The sequence below is a fragment of the Equus quagga genome, chromosome 16 (assembly GCF_021613505.1).
Source record: "Equus quagga isolate Etosha38 chromosome 16, UCLA_HA_Equagga_1.0, whole genome shotgun sequence".
In the NCBI taxonomy this organism is placed as follows: domain Eukaryota; kingdom Metazoa; phylum Chordata; class Mammalia; order Perissodactyla; family Equidae; genus Equus; species Equus quagga.
In genome coordinates, this window is record NC_060282.1 from 63,431,970 (window position 1) to 63,452,034 (window position 20,065).

The window sequence follows — 20,065 nt, forward strand, 5'->3', positions numbered from 1 at the left end:
TTTTAGATTAGTTCGAAAACATTTGGGGAATCTTCTCTAATAGAAGGACAGTTGCGTGTCCTCTTCCTTGGAAGAGTATGGGTAAGGGGAGGAGGGAGAGGGTGTCCACATTTGCTATTCAACTGAGCTATTGGGGTGGGGGAGGCAGAGAGGGATAGCACATTTCCTAATTTCCCAACATTTTACAAAGTGCTTTAGCCACATGAACATCTTGTAGTCCCTTAAACATGCCATGTACTCTCTTCTTCAAGTCTTCATATGTTCTGCTTTTGCCTAGAATAGCCTTGCTCCTCTCTCCTTACTTGGGTAATTCCTATTTGTTATTCAGTTCTCATATTAGATATTCCCTTCCCAGGAAGACATCCCTGACTGCCTTACCTTAGTGGCTAGAATGGATGCCCTTTCACTTTGCTCCTAAAGCATCTTGGCATACTTTTATCCTAGTACTCATTTTCTTCAATTGTTACTGCTTTTCCATGCCATCTTGGAGAGCAATTGAGTCTTGTTAATCATGGTATTCCTAGGTTCATGAAACTGACACACAGAAATGTTCAAGAAATATCAAATAAATAAATACACGTACAAATCATGAATGAATGAGTTTGGGTGGACAAGGACTTCTACTATTTTTTCACTTCCCCATGATCCTCCTGTATTAAGGAAATAGATTTGTATTAATCAGTCATTTTTTATCATATATCTGAAGTAATCTCCCATGTAATTTATTAGAATGGCTGTAATTCCCTGCAACCTGGGATCTACATTTGTGTGATGAGATTTGACAAATAGCTGGAAAGTGCTCACTTAGAAACACCTCTGCACCTGCCATATTACTTGAGAGTCCAGATTTTTAGTTTTATTACCTATGTAAAATATTGTCAAATAAAAATTTCCCCTCTTGTTTTTTTAATGTGCAAATACCCCTAATTTGGGTCTGTGATTCAGCTGTCCTGTTTCTCTTGGGCAATAAGAGAGGAGAAAAAGGAGCAAACATGTTAAACGTTCCACATACCAGCATGGTACTACCATATGTCACCCTTTTCAATCATTAACAACTGTGCCAGGTTGTCACCTTTTTGAAGAAAAGGGCATTGAGGTTCCAAGAAGCACAAAGTAATCTGGCCAGGGTCACCTGGTTTGAAAAGAATTTATTGAGATTCGAATGCCTGTCTCACTACTATACTATTGGAATTGTGGTGTTGTGACTGTTTACCTCCAGTCTACCAAAAAGCTCAACCTAATGCAGTGTCCCATACATAACATTTGTTTTTAGATATTTATTGATCTGAACTGGAGGATTCTTTAAGAGCATGGGTGCTCTGGGAGGAAAGGCCTAAGAGGAAGAGAAGATAGGAGGTTTAAGAAAGCGAAGTGAAAGATTTAACTCTCTTAAACCCAGCTTCAAAGTCTAAAGAAAGCAGAGACTCAAGCTGCGAGAGGCTGGCATAGGAAAGAGCTAGGGCTAGGGTGCAGCCATCAAGTGGGACCGGGTCTGCCCTGCATGCCTTTGTGGTGGCCAAGTTCTCCTTACTCGGGTACAAAAGTGAGAGTTAAAAAAGTAAGTGATGAGTTTCACACTCCTTTTATAACCCTGGACATAAGACTCTGCCTACAGCAGCGCAGAGTTGGGCAAGTTTCAAACGTTTCTCAGCCTCGGTTTCTTCACTGACCTGTGGGAGCGAGAGCCCTCCCTGCCATGACTCCCTCTGAAGGTTATAAGGGGGAAAAAGGCAATGAACACAGAAAGCATTCCTATAAAGTAGGTGTGGGAGGCAGAATAACGGCCCCTCAAAGATGGCCACATCCTAATCCCCAGAGCTTGTGATTGCGTTACCTTACACAGCAAAGGAGAGTGCAGATATGGTTAGGTTAAGTGTTTTGGATGGGGAATTATCCAGGTGCGCCCAATGTATCGCAGGCCTTCTTATAAGGAGAAAGGGCGGCAGGAGGGTCAGAGTTAGAGCGGTGTTGAGTTGCTTGCTTTGAAGATGGAGGAAAGGACCACAAGCCAAAGTTTGCTGACGGCCTCTAGGAACTGGGAAAGGCCAGGAACACCTTCTGCTCTAGAGCCTCCAGAAGGAACACGATTCTGTTGACGCCTTGACTTCAAGCAAGTAAGGCCCATTGTGTACTCTGACCTGCAGAACTCTAAAGTAACTAATTTGTTTTGTTTTGAGCCACTAAACGTGTGGTGAATTGTTACAGCAGCACTGGGAATAGGGTTAAGAGTTAGGACTAGGCATGAGTTAATAGAGTCAAAAGTAAGTCATTCAATAGAAACTTTGGTGTTTGCAGCCCATTTGTTTTTGGCAGGGGCTCCAGAAACGTGCTAATTTGCATGGCAGCCTTGCAGTTGCCAGTGACTAGCTATTTATTGGCTGGAACTTACCAAAAGACTCAATTAAGGTAGTTTCACTGAAAGTGAAATTCGCCTGCAGTATGGCCTCTGCTTTGGTACACCCGGGCCTGTCAGAACTCACCTCACAGCAATTTTCTCGGCTGAGACAGCATTAGCTGCCAAAGGCCCAAGAGCCAATCACAACAAATGACTCTGTGGATTTACATTCTCTGAAGTACATGCGTGTATCTATACTCATAGGAACATGCCTGGAATTGTTGTTAACAGGAATATGCTTCCTAAGTAAGTTTAGTCAAACCTTTCATCATACGCCAGAGACTGGTGATAATATATATCCATCTTATCCATGTCTCTTTTTTTCTTTTTTTTTTTGACAAGATAGAGTTTACAAAAGAACCTGTTTTTGCTGGTAGTTTTAGATTCTGAAAGCAGTTTGACTAGCATGAGGAAGCTGAAAGCCTAGATTCCCAAGTTTGCTAAGGTTTTTAGACCACACTTTGATCTGATACAGGAGTAGAAATGCTGGACATATACAGTCTACGATTCTAGTGGTGCAGAGGGGTAAAAACCAGAGAAGTAGATACCGGGATGGTTCAAGGATTGACAACCAACTGCAGGGATCTTGATACACAATCATAAGAGCAAGTGCACTGGACGTTTGACGATATTGTTGTACTAAATGCCTTCTTCCTACCTGAGTTGTGAAAAATTAAACTGTTGCGAATTATTTCCTCATCAGCCACTACCCTAAGGAACCCAAAGAATCAGATGTTAGTAAAAGAGAAGAGACAGAGAGCAGCTTCTCAGCACTTAGTGACGAAAACAAAACCCTCCATCCTTTTTTCAAAAGAAATGTGTAATGACTCATAAAGTTGATAACAACTCGCGAGGTACTCGACTTCTGTAGAAATATCAGCTTTGGTGGTTGCCCATTGACCCTATACTGTTGAGCAGCTTATCAGAGTGAAAATAATGAACTCCTCAGCCAAGGGAGGAACAGCTACATCAGTTGTTTACTTCTTTTTAGATTTGACTAAATATTGTTTCCAGAGCTGCAGATCTCATGGTTCAGGGCAATGGTTCTAGGGAAAGAGCAGCTGAGTGATTAATCTACTCTTGTCTGTAATACAAACGCTACATGCTTTCTGAAAGTGCCACCAAAACTTGGTACAGAATCTTTCATTGAAGAGACTGGAATTCTAGATCTTGCTTAGGCAAAGCAATCAGTGCTTTTCTCATGAGACATCATGATATTTCATCTAGTAGAAATTTTTTAAGGGAGAGGGAATTCAAATGTGCTGAATCAACTGAGAAGAATAAATACAGAAATTAACTCCTGGCACATCCTTTGTTCTGGGCTGTTATACATTGTGTTACAATTGCCCCTATTGAATCACTTCTGAAAAAAATTTCCTGCATAATGGCATTTTAGTCATCACTGTAATGTCAGCAAACAAGGCAGATTAATGCCTCTGGTCCTGAGCTGTCTTGCACTCTGCTTATTAGAATTGTAGTCAGATCTTCATTAGAATGAATGACATCTGATTCCATAAGGCAGTCACAACAGAGGCACCTTCTTGCTATGGTGTCACCCTGCAGATGACAATGTAGGCCATTATGAATGACACTCCACAATTCGTTACTTCCTGCCTCAAATTGTAGTTAATCTTTCATCCAAACTGTACACATGTGCAGCTTTAAGTGGCCTATCACAGCGAGTACCCAGTAATGCTGCAAGCACATGGAGACTGACAGAAGGTAAATTGCTTGTCAGGAGGTCTGTATTTCAATTCACAGCATATTCCAAACACGTCGTGGTGAAAGCACGCCACAACAGCTGCTTTCATTGCTAACTATTTTTGATGTAAATGTCAATAAAGCTCCAGGCCCTTTCATATTTTTGGCCAAGAATGTCCATCTATCCCTATGCAGGCTGGCAGGTGGAGTTCCATTTATCTACTCTTAGGAACATGTCCTATAATAATGATGGCCTCTGGAGGCCGTTTAGAGTGATTGAGAGCAGTGATTGGGACAATAGGCTGCTGAATTTCATTGCTGGAGTGGGTTGACAGGTGACTGCTTTTATACCCTCTCATCTGCTGGGGAAGGAAATAAAACACACACTTCCATCCAGTCCACAGGCAATCACCTCTCCAGGTTGAAGATCTACACCTATAGTTTATTCCATTCATCGAAAAAAATTGAGACCCATAGTTATTAAACAATCACAAATTCTCCAGCAGATCTAGAGTTTTTAAAGAGACAACAGCAGCATTTATTTTCTGTAGGATTACAAAGAGGAGAATTAAGCAAACAATTTTGAATGGGACATGCATGCCTTTGAGGACCTTCCTCCTCCTCCTTGCAGATGTCCCTTTTGCGATGCCAGCTGTTCACGCTATATAACAAACTCTCTCTCTTAACTAATGCTCTGAGGAAGATGACTGAAGCTTGACCTTTAGCAGCTGAAAGCTAGCAGATATATTAAAAATCAATTCAAGGACGCTGCTTGAGCACATTTGCATTCAAATATGTCAGCATGTTACAGCAGTGAGTGTGGAGTATAACAGCATAGAGGAAAACTTCATACTATTTTATTCACAACATTTATTGAGTGTCCGCTATAGGCAGGATATTGTATTTACACTAGGGTTAGGAATACAAGCTAGAATTAGACAAACACCCACGGAGAGGTAGTAAGAATAAGAATCTGAAGTGAGAAAGTTTAATGTAACTTGTATTTCTACTTTTATTGCCTTTCTTTGATTTCTTTTTTGTATTATTTATAATGTACATAATATATTATTACAGTATTGTAGACAGAATTTATAATAAATATTTGGAGTACATGCTCTTTTTTTTTCCTACTGATATGAGGATGTAACTTAAAAGTTTGGGTATAGTTGCTCTCAAGGAAGGAGCATAACTCCAAGGCTGGGGCTCGATGGATCAGTTTTCAGTCCAATCTCTGGCACTTATTAGCCTACTAGCCTTGGGAGAGTTGAGTAACCTTTACTAGCCTCAATTTCTTCATACGTTAACTAATAACATCTAACATGCATTATTTGATTTAATCCTTACAAAGGCCCCTGGAGTTGGGTACTTTTGTTATCTCATCTTACTGAGGGTAATATAACATGGCTAGCAAATGGAGCCAGGACTAGAACATGTGAAGACTGTTTCTAGAACTAATATTTTAAATTACTGCTCTAAATTATCTTTAGCATGGTAATAATAATACCTCACAGCATTATTATGTGCTGACATTTAGTAAAGCTGAATGAAAATTTATTCTATTCTCCGTGGAATTGAATCAGTAACCTATGAGGAGTGTCAAAAAAGCTGTTGAAAATCAGAGAGGGTATCAGCTGATTTTCACCTATAACATCTGGGCACTTTTCGTAGTTGGGCTTGAAGAGGAATAAGAGTTAGCTGTTGTAGGGAAATTGTAAGCCAAGAGGATGACGAAGCATAGGAATAGAGGGGAAGCCATGAATGGACTGCTCGGGGTCTGGTGAGCCACCTTGTATCACTACACAGGGGGCATCTTGCTGCCTAGTGGGACTTGGGATTGAGATTTGAAGAGAGGTCAATGCAGGCTTAAATCTGTCTGCAACTTACTAGCCATGTAATTTATTTGATTCCTACTTTTCTTGAGAAATAAAAATTATAGAGTGTGATGAGGATTAAGTGGAATAATATGTGGGAAAGCACTTACTGAACTCAAAAGTGCTATTCAAGTGTAAGATATTGTGTGAGATCTTTGTGCACCTTATCTCTCTGATCAGCTGTAAAGTCCTGAAGGTCACAATCAAGTCAGTATTAGTGCTGTCACCTTAGTGGATAGTACAGTGTCGTGCATCCAGTAAGTACTAAGTGAATGTGTGCTGAGTGGATAAATGTTGGGTTAGATAATGCTACGTATCATTCTTTCCACATTACGAAAAAGACATGTGCAGTGTGTTAAAGGACATGATTTGATCTGCATCAAATCCTATGTTTTATGATTAAATACATAATTGGGATTCTAATAGACTTTTCTTTATGCCATTATTTTTTTTCAAAGCATGTCTTCCCCCAGGTCTGTGATGGGAGCTTTGTGATCCCATTCCCCAAGGGTGTCCTAGGGATGGAAAGCATCATGAGATGTTGCCCTCCTGACCCCAGAGAGCCAGCTGTGGGAAACCATCCCAAGGACCCTCATCTGGCTCCTGGCAGGCTCCCCAGGCAGCTACATGAGCAGCTGTGCAGTTGAGGCCACCCTGCAGAGGTCTGGGGGCCTGCATGGTCTTTGGCTTTTTATTTGATAGAAATTATCAAATTGGTTCAAAATATCAAAATCTGGCAATATACCACTTAGAAGAGAAATCATTTTCAAAAAGGACGGAGAATGTTTGAAAACTAATTAATAGAGAAAAATTTATCAGATAAATACCAACCAAAAGATAATGTAGTAATATTGATATGAGTGAAAATGGTATTTAAGGCAATACGTCACCTCTCTAATCACTACCCTGAGGTTATTGTGTATCTTTCCTGGCCCTATTTTTGTATTTTTACTACTTATGCATGTATGTATCTAAAATTGTGTGGTGTTATTTGTGTGTTTAAAATTTTGCATAAATGGTAGTATACTGTATCATTCTAATTCTTGACTTTTTTTGTCTTCTCATTCCATTAAGTTCTTTTAGATCTATCTATATTAATACTGGTAGCTCTGATGTATATATTTTACTGCTGTATAGTATTCTATTGTATAAATACATTATTTAAAATTTTCCTATTTCCCTCCTGATGGGCATTCCTATTGTTTCCATTTATAATGATACTGTTAATATTATTACGACTTATTTCTATATTGTTATGACTGTTTAAAACATTGGTACAATAATTCTCCATATATGTGTCTCATTATTTAATTTCTTTCTCTTGAAGAGGAATTCCTGGATGATAGATAGAAGCATCTTCAGTTTTGCTAGATCTGGGGTCAGTTTTTTCTGCAAAGAGATTGTACCAGTTTACATTGGGTCAGGAATCCATGGGAATTCTCAGTTCTTCACATTTGCTACTTTTAAAATTTTAAGTTTTTGCCAATCTGGTAAGTGTGAGATAGTGTTTCACTTTTGGAATTTAATTTGTATTTCCCTGATTATTAGCTAGGTTGAACACCTTTTCAAGTGTTTATTGACCATCCTTGTGTCCTCTTCTGCGATTGGCCTATTCATGCCCTTTGCTCATTTTCTTATTGGTACATTGAAGTTCTTTTTATATTCTAGAAAACCTTGGTCAATTAATGCATTGTACACATCTCTCTCTCTGTTTTCATTTTTATGAAATGATGTGTTTTAGTGTAACCAAATTTGTCATCTGTTTTCTTTATCGTTTGTATTTTCCTGTCCAGAACAATTTCCCTGCCTGGTTGTCAGAAACATATTCTCTTACTTCTTCTTTGAAAAGTGTTATGGTTTGGCTTTCCACATCTGGGCTACTTTTGTATACGGGATGAGAAGGGAATCCTTTCTCCCTTGTCCCCGTGTGGATAGACACTCTTACCAGAACTTTATTTTGACCTGATTTGTAGTACTACCTCTGTCACAGTTCCCGTATATTCCTGGGTCTGTAGCTGTGTCCTCAATTCTGTTCCATCAGCTTTATGTATCAGACTTCTCTTATGTAGAGGGTGAACATATAATTTATCATCCAAACTAGGACACTTCTGAGAGTGAGAGGGAGGCAGTCAACAATTATACTTGGACAATGGGCATGAACTGGAACACTGGCAAGTAAACGGAGACAAACAGTCCCTGTTTGTGCCCCCTGGAGGCTCTTGTTCTCAGCTGCATGGGAGACTTTATCCACATGTATCTGCTGCTGCTGGGATGACCAGCTCTGTGTGGGCCCTGAGAGACTTCATTTAGGCAAAGCCTAACAGCACCTCACTTCTCGCCCACACTGCCCATCTCTCGGCTCTGGGACTTCCCTGTTGATGCTAGAGCCTGAGATGCCATTACATTCCCCCAACCTTGCAGAACCTGGGAGTGCAGAGGATTAATGCCCTGTGAGGCCCTGATCACTGGGAGACTGAGACCTGGGGATAAATTCTTCTCCATCCCCTGGAGAGACTATCTTGAGACACAGTAGTTCAGCCTCTTACAAGACAGCTCTGCAATGTTTGCACTTTGTACAAGTAGTTGTCAGCTCAGCAATGCCTCTTGCAGTGACTCTCTCCTTCCCTACCTCACTCTTTTTTCAGTCAATTCTGCTTCCCTTGGGTTCCCTTCCTTCAAAAGTAGTTACAAATCATCTTTTGCCTCTGGTGCTGCTGCCTAAGGAACCCAAACTAAAGCAGGCTATTTGCCTGTTGCTAAGCCAATACCACACTGTTTCAATTGTTATAACTTCGTGATATCTCATAGAACGTAGTCTTTTTGCTACATTCCCCTTCAAAATGTTCTTGGTTGTTCTTAATTCTTTGTTCTTCATATAAATTTTGGGATCTTATTGTCAAATTCCAAAAATTCCCTACTGGGATTTTTATTAGAGTTGGTTTAAATGTGTAGATTACTTGAGAAGAATTGATTTCAATATCAAATCTTCCTACTCTTGAACTAGATATCTCTCTCCATTTGTAAGTCTTCCTTAACACTTACCAATGAAGTTTAGACATTTTTTCCATAAATGTCTCATACATCTTTGTTAGAGTTTTCCCTAGATGCCTTTTATTTTTATGCTAAAATTTTAAATGATGCTTTTTAACAGTAAAAGTAGCTAGCATTTTGAATACTTGTCAAATTCTAGGCTCTTTAGCTGTATACTTTATTTAGTATTTGCAACATTCTTTTGAGTTATACGGCTGTGTTTATTTTTTTGTTTGCTTTCTCTCACTTTGTTTTAATGTTAAGTCAGCAAATGAGAAATGCAATTAACGTATGTAATAGGGACACAAATAACGAAACGGATTCAGGCCCCTCATGCCTCCCTGATTCTTCATGAGGACACTCTTATTAGAGGGAGGAATCTGCCAGATTGAAGAAGCCCAGAGCTATGTGCTCGCTGATTTTTAAACTATTAGACTGTTGGAGATGACTTGTCAACACTGTAGGCCTATCTGCTACCTTAAAAGGTATTTCTTATTTTTGGCTTTTTTTTTTTTTTTTTTAGGAAGATGAGCTCTGAGCTAAGGCATCCAACGTCAATCCTCCTCTTTTTGCTAAGGAAGATGGACACTGAGCTAACATCTGTGCCCATCTTCCTCTATTTTATACGTGGGATGCCTGCCACAGCATGACTTGATAGCAGTGCTAGATCCACGCCCGGGATCTGAACTGGCGAACCGCAGGCCACTGAAGCAGAGCATGTGAACTTAATTGCTCAGCCATCAGGCTGGCCCGAAAAGGTAATTCTTGCAAAGCCCTAGTAATGCCCTACCCAGTGCTATTTTCTACAGGGCTACCAGGTCCCTAGAACACTAGACCATGCTACCACATGGACACCCGGTACTCCCTGCGCTCTTTAGATATATGAGCTGATATTTTCTGAGCTACTTGTCAGAGGTAATGGTTATAAGGAATGGTGTGAATGACTTCTGTCTCTTCATTTCTCTAGATCATGGTTTCTCAGCCTCAACACAACTGACATTTGGGCAGATAATTCTTTCTTGCAAAGGACTGTACTGTGCATTGCAGGATATTAAGCAGCATCCTTATCCTCTACCCACTAGACACCAGTAGAATCCCCTGCCATCCAATTTGTGACAAACAAAAATGTCTCCAGACATTGTTAAACATACCTTGGGGACAAAATTGAACCCAGTTGAGAACCACTGCTATAGATCCTCTAAATTTTATTCTTGGTTTAAGCTAGAATCATAAGAAAGCTAAAACTGTAAGAATTTTCTTTTTTTTTAAAGTAGCTCTATTAAGGTATAATTCACATACCATGTTATTCACCTATTTAAAGTTCAGTGGTTTTTAGTATACTCATATAGTTGCACAACTATCACCACAATCTAATTTTAGAACATTTTCCATCATTCCTAAAAGAAACCCTGCACCACTTAGCTGTCGTTTCTCTCAGACCACCCACCCTCCCGTACACTCCCTCAGAGCTAGGCAACCACTATTCTACTTTCTATCTCTGTAGATTTGTTTATTCTAAAAATTTCATATAAATGAATGTGTATACTGTGTTGCTGTTTGTGACTGGCTTCTTTCACTTAACACAATATTTCCAAGTTTCGTCCGTGCTGTAGCATGTATCAGTGCTTGATTTTTTTTAAGTTGCTGAATAGTATTACATTGTGTGGATATGTCACATTTTATTTACCCATTTATCAGTTGGAGGACGTTTGGGTTGTTTCTACTCTGGCTACTATGAACAATGCTGATATGAACATTCATGTATCAGGTTTTGTGTAGACGTGTGTTTTCATTTCTCTTGGGTATATACTGCTGGATCATATAACAACTCTATGTTTAACCATTTGAGGAACTGCCAGACTACTTTCCAATCCCATGAGCAACGTATGAGGGTTCAAATTTCTCTACATCCTCTTTAGCATTTCTTATTTTTGGTCTTTTTCATTATAATCATCATAATGGGTGTGAAGTGGTGTCTCATAGTGGTTTTGATTTGCATTTCCCTCATGACTAATAGTGTTAAGCATATTTTTATAGGCTTTTTGACTATCTGTGTATCTGTTGGGAGAATTTTGTGTTAGATTTTTTCCCATTATAAAATTTGATTATTTGATTTATTGAATTTTAAGGTATTTTATATGTTCTGGATAAAAGTCTTTTATCACATATATGATTTGTAAATATTATTTCTTATTCTGTCAATTGTCCTTTCACTTTCTTGATAGTATTATTTGCAGCACAAACTTTTTAATTTTTATGAAGTCCAATTGATCAATTTTTCCTTTGCCACTTATAATTTTGGTGTTGTATCTAAGAAAAGTTTTTCTAACTCAACCTCATAAAGATTTGCTATGTTTTTTCTAAAAGTTTTATACTTCTACCTCTTACATTTAGGTCCATGAAACATTTTTTCCTTTTTTAAAAAAAAACTGAGGTGAAAATCACGTAACCTAAAGTTAACTATTTGAAAGTTATATAATTATATAATTTGGTGGCATTCAGTACATTCAGAATGTTGTGCAGCTGTTACCTGTATTCCAAAACGTGTTCTACACCCCTAAAGGAGACCCACTACCCATTAAGCAGTCATTCCCCATACCCCTTCCAGCCCCTGGCAACTACTAATCTGCTTTCTGTCTTATGGATTTACCAGTTCTGGATATTTATATAAAAGGAATTGTGTGATATGTGACCTTTTGCATCTGACTTCTTTCATTTAGCGTATTGTTTTTGAGGTTCATCCATGTTGTAGCTTTTATCAGTACTTCATTTTTTATGTCTGAGTAATATTGCATTTTATGGATATGTCATATGTTATTGATCTATTCATTATCAGTTTATGTACATTTGGGTTGTTTCTACTTTTTGACTATTCTGAATAATGCTGATAGAATATTTGTGTGCAAATTTTTATATGGATGTAAGTTTTCCTTTTTCTTGAGTTGTATAACTGCGAGTGGAAATTACCAGATCATATGGTAATTCTGTGTTTAACATTTTCATGGTACTGCCAAATTATTTTCCACAGTGGCTGTACATTTTACAGTCGCAGTAGCAATGTACAAGGGTCCCAATTTCTCCCTCTACTTGTTAACACTTATTTTTTTTACATTTTTTAAAAATTGAAAGCATCATGGTGAGTGTGAAGTGGTCTCTCATTGTAGTTTTGATTTGCATGTTCCTAATAACTAATGATGTGGGACGTGTTTTCCTGTGCTTGTTGGACTTTTGTACATCTTCTTTGGAGAAAAGTTTATTCAAGTCCACTGCTCATTGTTCAAGTGGTTTTTGACTTTTTGCTCTTGCATTGTAAGAATTCCTTAAATATTCTGGATACTAGACTCTTACTAGATACATGATTTGCAAATATTGGATCCCATTTTGTAGATTGTCTTTTCATTTCCTTGATAGTGTCCTTTGTGCAAAAGTTTTTGAGTTTGATCAAGTCCAATATATCTGTTTTTTCTTTTGTCACTTGCCAAATCCAGGGTCATAAATTTTACTCCTATGATTTTTCCAATGATCTTATATTTTTAACTCTTTTATTTAGGCATTTGATCCATTTTGAGTTAATTTTTATATGGTATGAGATGAGGGTCCAAATTCATTCTTTTGCATGTGGTTATCCAGTTGACCCAGCACCATTGTTGAAGAGACTTTTCTTTCCCCCATTGAATGGTCTTGGCCCTCTTGTTGAAAATTAACTGGACATGGATGTATGGGGTCATTTCTGGATTCTCAATTGTATTCCATTGGTCTACATGTCTGTCTTTATGCCAGCACCACACTATTTTGATTCCAAAAGGTTTGTGGGATGTTTTGAAATCAGAAACTATGAGTTCAACTTTGTTCTTTTTCAAGATTGTTTTGGCTATTTAGGACCTTGTAATTTTATATGAATTTTAGGATTTTAGTTTATCAATCTCTGCAAAGAAGCCAGATGGGATTTTGATAGAGAATGTATTAAATCTATAGATCAGGGGGTCAGCCCCGTGGCCGAGTTGTTAAGTTCAGACACTCCACTTTGGCAGCCCAGGGTTCACTGGTTCAGATCCTGGACATGGGACCAGTGCACCACTCATCAAGCCATGGTGTCGTGGCATCCCACACAGAGGAACTAGAATGACCTTCAACTAGGATATACAACTATGTATGGGGGCTTTAGGGAGGGGAAAAAAAGAGGAAGATTGGAAACAGATGTTATCTCAGGGCCAATCTCCTAGAAAAATAACCTGTAGGTCAATTTGGAGAATATTGTCATCTAAAAAATATTAGATATTTCAATCCATGCACAAGGGATATTTTTCCTTTTATTTAGATCTTCTTTGACTTATTGAATGTTTTGTAGTTTTCAGAGTGTTTTGCGCTTTTTAATTAAATTTTTTAAATTTAATTAAATATATAAATATATTATTAATTGTGATGCTATTATAAATGGAATTTTTTCTTAATATCATCTTCAGATCATTTCTTCCTACTGTATGGGAATACAATGGATTTTTGTATATTACTCTTGTATCCTACTACTTTGCAAAGTCATTTATTAGTTCTAATAATTTTAGTGGATTCTTTAGGGTTTTCTATATACAATATCATGTAATATTCAAATAGAGATAGTTTACGTTTTTCTTTCCAAAGTGGATGACTTTTATTGTGTTTTTTTCTTGCCTAATTGCCATGGCTAGAGCTTCTAGTACAATATTAAATAGAAGTGGTGGGAGTGAGCATCCTTGTCTTTTTACTGATCTTAGTGGGAAAATATTCCATCTTTCACTACTAAGTATGATGTTAGCTGTGTGTTTTTTCAGAGATATTCTTTATCAGGTTGAGGTTGTTTCCTTTTATTCCTAATTTGTTGAGTGTTTTCATTGTGAAAGAATGTTGTACATTGTCAAATGCTTTTTCTTTACGTCTATTGAGATGATCATAGGAGGTCATATTGGCTTATAACATTGTGTAAATTTCAGATGTACGTCATTATATTTCAGTTTCTGTATAGTCTGCATTGTGTTCACCACCATAGTTTAGTTTTTATCAATCACCATACATATGTGCATGGTATATAATTCTCTGTCTGTGTTGCTGGATTCATTATGCTAGCATTTTGTTGAGGATTTTTTTGCATCCATATTCATTATGGCTATTGTCCTGTGATTTTCTTGTGATGTCCTTGTTTAGTTTTGGTCTCTGGGTTCACTCTTGGTGTTGAAAACTCAGTCTATGGGTTTTGACAAATGTTTAATGACATATATTCATCATTACAGTATCATATAGAACAGTTTCACTGCTTTAAAAATCCTCTGTGCTCTGTTTGTTCATTCCTTTTTCTCTCATAATCAATCCCTGACAACCACTGATCTCTTTACAGTCCCCATAGTTTGCCTTTTCCAGAATGTTATACAGTATTTAGTCTTTTCTGATTGGCTTCTTTCACTTAGTAATAAGTATTTAAGGTTCCTGCATGTCTTTTCATGGTTTGATAACTCATTTCTTTTTAGCACTGAATAATACTTCACTGTATGGATGTACCACAGTCCATTTATCCATTAACCTATTGAAGGGCATCTTGACTGCTTACAAATTTTGGCAGTGATGAACAAAGCTGTTATAAACATCCATGTGCCAGTTTTTGTATGGACATAACTTTTCAGCTCATTTGAGTGAGTATCAAAGAACATGATTACTTGATCACATGGTAAGAGTTTAGTTTTGTAAGAAACTATCAAACTGTCTTCCAAAGTGGGTGTACTATTTTGCATTCCTACTATAAAAGAATGAGAATTCCTGTTGCTCCACATCCTTACCAGCATTTGGTGAGTCAGTGTTTTGGACTTCAGCCATTCTAAAGATATTCTATTGGTATCTCTAATGGCTTCTTACTGTTGTTTTAACTTGCAATTCCCTGATAACATGATGTTTAACATCTTTTCATATGTTTGTTTGCCATTTGTATATCTTTTTTGATGAGGTCTCTGATCAGATATTTTGCCCATTTTTACATCATGTTGTTAATTTTGTTATTGTTGAGTTTTAAGCATTCTTTCTATATTTTGGATGCTAGGCCTTTATCAGATATGTCTTTTGCAAATATTTTCTCCATGTCTGTGGTCTGTCTTCTCATTCTCTTCACAGCCTTTCACAAAGCAGAAGTTTTTAAATTTTAATGAAGTCCAACTTAATATTTCTTTCATGGACCATGCCTTTGGTGTTTTATCTAAAACGCTATCACCAAACCCAAGGTCTTCTAGACATTTTTCTATGTTATCTTCTAGGAATTTTATAGTTTTGTGTTTTCCATTTAGGTATATAGTCAATTTTGAGTTAATTTTTGTGAAAGGTGTAAAGTCTTTGTCTATATCCAATTTTTTTTTTTTTGCTTGTGGATATCTAGTTTTGCCAGCACCATTTATAGAAAAGACCGGCTTTTCTTCATTTGTTACCTATGCTCCTTTGTCAAAGACCAGTTGACAATATTTGTGTAGGTCTATTTCTGAGCTCTCTATTCTGATCTATTGATCTATTTGGCTATTCTTTCATGAATACCACACTATCTTGATTACTGTAGCTTTATAGGAAGTTTTAAAGTTGGGTAGTGTCAGTCCTCTAACTTTGTTCTTCTCCTGTAATATTGCATTGGCTATTCTGGGTCTTTTGCCTCATTATATAGGCTTTAGGATCAATTTGTAAATATCCACAAAATAACTTACTGGGATTTTTATTGGGATTGTATTGAATCTATAGACCAAATTGGGAAGAACTCATATTTTTTACTATATTGACTCTTCCTATGCATGAACATGGAATAGTTCTCCATTTATTTAGTTCTTCTTTGATTTCTTTCACCAGAGTTTTGTACTTTTTCCTCATGTAGATCTTGTACATATTTTGTTAGATTTATACTTAAGTATTTCGTTTTTGGAGTGCTAATGTAAATGGCATTGTGTTTAATTTGAAATTTCACTTATTACTAGTATATTTCTCAATTCTTTTGAATGTTCTACATAGACAAGCATGTCATCTGCAAAGAAATAGAGTTTTATTATTCCCCTCTTTCCCTAGTTTGCTGAGAATTTTTATCATGAATGGGTGCTGATTTTGTCAAATGCCTTTTTTTTTTGCATCTATGGATGTGATCATGTGATTTCTCTTCTATAGCCTGTGGATGTCTGGGTTAACATAGCTACTCTAGTTTTCTTTTGATTAGTGTTAACATCATACATCTTTCTCCATCCCTTTATTTTTAATCTATAGTGTCCTTATATTTAAAGAAGTTTTCTTTTAAACAGCATATGATTGGGTCTTGTTTTTTTGATCCATTTTGACAATCTCTGCTCTTCAGTTGGTATATTTAGACCATTGACATTTAAAGTGATTTTTTATGTAGTTGCATTAATATCTACCTTATTTGTTAACCACATTCTATTTGTTGCTCTTGTTCTTTTTTCCTGATATTGTCTTTAAGTCTTTTCCTGCCTTTTATGGTTTAATTGAGCATTTCAAATGATTCCATTTTTCTCCTCTTTTGGCATATTTATTATGCCTCTTTTTTCTATTTTTAAACTTTTTTTAGTAGTTGCCCTAGAGCTTGCAATATACATTTATGACTAATTCAATTCCACTTTAAATGACACTATAACATTTCAAGGATAGTGCAAATATCTTTAAAGTAACAAAGTGTTCCTGATTCCCCGTCCCCTTCCCTTGTATCATTGTTGCCATCCATTTCAGTTATCTATAAGCTTTAATCATTGTATACCACGTTATACTATATAGCATTATATATAAATATAGCAACATGGGATACTGTATTATAGAGCAATTTTGCTTTATTATTTTGAATAAACTATTAACTGTTAGGCCAATTAAAAGTAATAACAATTGAAGTTTTTATTTTATCTTCACTTATTTCTTCGCTAATGCTTTTTCTTTCTTTATGTAGATCTGAGTTTCTGACTTACATAATTTATTTTCTCTGACAAACTTCTTTTAATAGTTCTTGAAAGTCAGGTCTACTGGCAACAAATTCCTTCAATTTTTGTTTTTCTGAGACAGTCTTTATTTTTCCTTCAGTTTTGAAGGATAATTTCATAAAATAAAGGATTTTAAGGATTTTTTTCTTTGGACACTTTATTTTGCTCTATGCTCTTCTTGCTTGCATAGTTTCTGAGGAGAAGTCCATTGTATTTCTTATCCCTGTTCCTCCATAGGTAAGATATTCTTTTTCTTCATCTCTTATTTTCTGCAATTTGAATAGCACATGCCTATGTGTAGCTTATCCTATATGGTGTTCTCTGAGCTTCCTTTATCTGTGGTTTGGAGTCTGACATTAATTTGGGGAAATTCTCAGTCATTATTGCTTCAAATAGTTTTTATGTTCCTTTACCTCTTTTTTTCCTTCTGGTATTTCCATTATGTCTATGTTATGTCTTCTGTAATTGCCCATAGTTCTTAGATATTCTGTTTCATTTTTTGCCTTTTTTTTTTTGCTTTACAGTTTTAGAAGTTTCTATTTATATATCCTCAAGCTCACTGATTCTTTCCTTAGCCATGTCCAGTCTACTAATAAGGCTGTCAAAGGCATTCTTCATTTCTATTATGGTATTTTTTTATTTCTAGCATTTCTTTTTGGCCCATTTTTAGAATTTCCATCTCTCTGCTTACATTATTTTAATCATATGTATTTTAAATTTCCAGTCTGATAATTTCAACATCTAAGAAGGTTGTTGGTTTTCAGCTTGTTTAGCTTTTTACTTGTGTGCTCTTGAGAAGAGTGAGAAGAATGTGTATTTGTCTATAGTTAGATGGGATGTTCTGTAAAAGTTTGCTGGGTGTAGTTAGTTTATAGCGTTGTTCAAGTCTTCATATTATTATTGATGCCATGCCTAGATGTTCTATTTATTATTGAGAATGCATTACTGAGGTCTTTATTATTATTAAATTGTCTGTTTCTCCCTTCCTTGTGTCAGATTTTGCTTTGTGTATTTGGGGCTGTTTTTAGGTGCATATGTTTGTATTGTTATAGCTTCTTGATGGACATGTTTATCATTATAAAGTGTAACTCTTTAGCTCTTATACCTTTTTTCATTAAAGTCTATTTTGTGATGTTAATATAACCACTCTAGTCTTTGATGGTTGTTCACATCTTTGTCCATCCTTTGCTTTCAAACCTATTTGTATCTTTGCATTTAAAATGTGTTTCCTATAGACAGCATATAGTTGAATCTTGCTTTTTTTAATCCAGTAAGACAATCTCTGCCTTAAGATTAGATTTTTAATCCATTCACATTTAATGTTCTCATTGATACTGTTGGGTTTTTGTCTGCCATTTTATTTTTTGTTTCATCTCATTCTTTTTTTGTTCCTCTCTTCCTCCTTTACTATTTTATTTTGCATTAAGTGAATATTTTAATTCATTTAAAGACTTTTTTTTACTTTTTTCTTAGTGGTTGCTTTAGGACTTACAATAACTTACATCCTAACTTGTTAGAATTTACTTCAGATTTATAGTAACTTACTTCCAGTAAGATATAAAAATGTTACTCCTATATAGCTCTATTCCCTACTCACCTTTCTTGAACTATTATTGTTATACATATTATGTGCCTGTGTTATAAACCTAGCAGCATATTGTTATGATTACTTTATATAATATTATATTTTTAAAAGAGCCTGAGAGAAGAAAGAAGAGCAAATATAGATTCGTAGTTTTAAAAATTATCTTTCTTATTTACTATTTCTGGTTTCTTTATTTGTTTCTATGGATTTGAATTACCATCTGGTGTTGTTTCCTTAGTTCAAGCCAACTTTGCTCTACCCACTTCCTTTGTGGGAATGTAATATATTTTCAAATATATTAAATTTCTATATGTTATAGTCCCAACTATATATAATTACATGCATTATCTAGAAAATTACATATGTATCATCTTATGTAATTTATTTTAATTTATTTAAGGGAAGAAAGGAGAAGAAAGACACACTTATACCTTTTATAATTATAGAATTATCTTTGCCAGTGCTTTTTGTTTTATTATGTGAGTTTGGATTGCTGTCTGGTATAACTTGTTCTCAAAGAACTTCCTTTTGTAGCTCTTGTAAGGTGAGTCTGCTAAAAATGAAATATTTCAGTTTTTGTTTATGTGCTGATGTCTTTATTTCATCTTTTTTTCTAAGGTTAGTTTTTTCCTAAGGTTAGTAATTCTTAGTTGACAACTTTTTCTTTTTCTTTCAGCACTTTGAGCATATCTTGCCACTGATTTCTCCATTGTTTCTGAAGAGATGTCAAATGTTAATCTCATTGAGGTTTTCTTTTACATGATTCAGTGTTCTTTCTTTTGCTACTTTCAAGATTTTTCTCTTTGTCTTTGAGTCTCAGGGTGAGGACAGAATCCGCTCCTCTCAGACACCTCTTCTCTACAAGTGTTATACTGAGTTGGAGTAGTAGCCCCTGGTCTTCTCAACCTGGCTTTCCTGGCATGGAACCTAGGCTCTATAAGTGAGCTGGGACAATAACAATCAAGGCTCAGTGTTCTTGTTCTGCCATACCTAGACTAGAGCTTCTGTCCTACAAATGGGGACTTGGTGGAGAAGGAAGCCCCAGACATCTTGGCCATGCTTGTCTAGTTTGTAGTTTCTGCAAGACAGAGCCTGAGGAATGAGAAATCCTATTGGCCTACCCCTCCTGGGGAGAAGTTATTTTCCTCTGGGAACTGAGATGGAAGAGAGGTTCACCTTCTTGGCTATATCAGTGAGGAGTAAAGATTACATCATTTTGAGCTGTGAGGGTGGGGCAGAAGGGCAGGTCATGGCTTAAGTTTGACAAACTTTCATTGATCTTATGGAAATTTAGTACTTTTTCTTGAATGAGTTTATATCCATTTGCTCTATACACTTAGGATAATTTCTAGTGACTGTAAATTGTGTGTTTGTTATTTTAACATAGTTTTTATCGGTTATGGTTATCTCACTGCAGAGCAGGTTCATGGAGCTCCTCAGACTGCTACTCTGGAAGTGCATTTAATAGTAATTTTTATGATAAAACGTAACAGACCGAAAAATGCATCAAAAT

At 36.3% G+C, this 20,065-nt stretch overlaps 1 long non-coding RNA gene across 2 annotated transcripts in view; it reads left to right on the forward strand.

The window, feature by feature from the left end:
• Positions 1-20,065, forward strand: part of LOC124227984 (uncharacterized) — a 173,378-nt gene that overhangs the window by 104,511 nt on the left and 48,802 nt on the right. The window contains exon 6 of one of the 2 annotated variants that reach the window (XR_006885597.1): positions 9,521-9,632. The exons of the other annotated variant lie outside the window; for it this stretch is intronic. This is a non-coding gene — a long non-coding RNA (uncharacterized LOC124227984). Of the gene's footprint in view, positions 1-9,520; positions 9,633-20,065 lie in introns of those variants that run through there. 2 annotated transcript variants of the gene reach the window in all.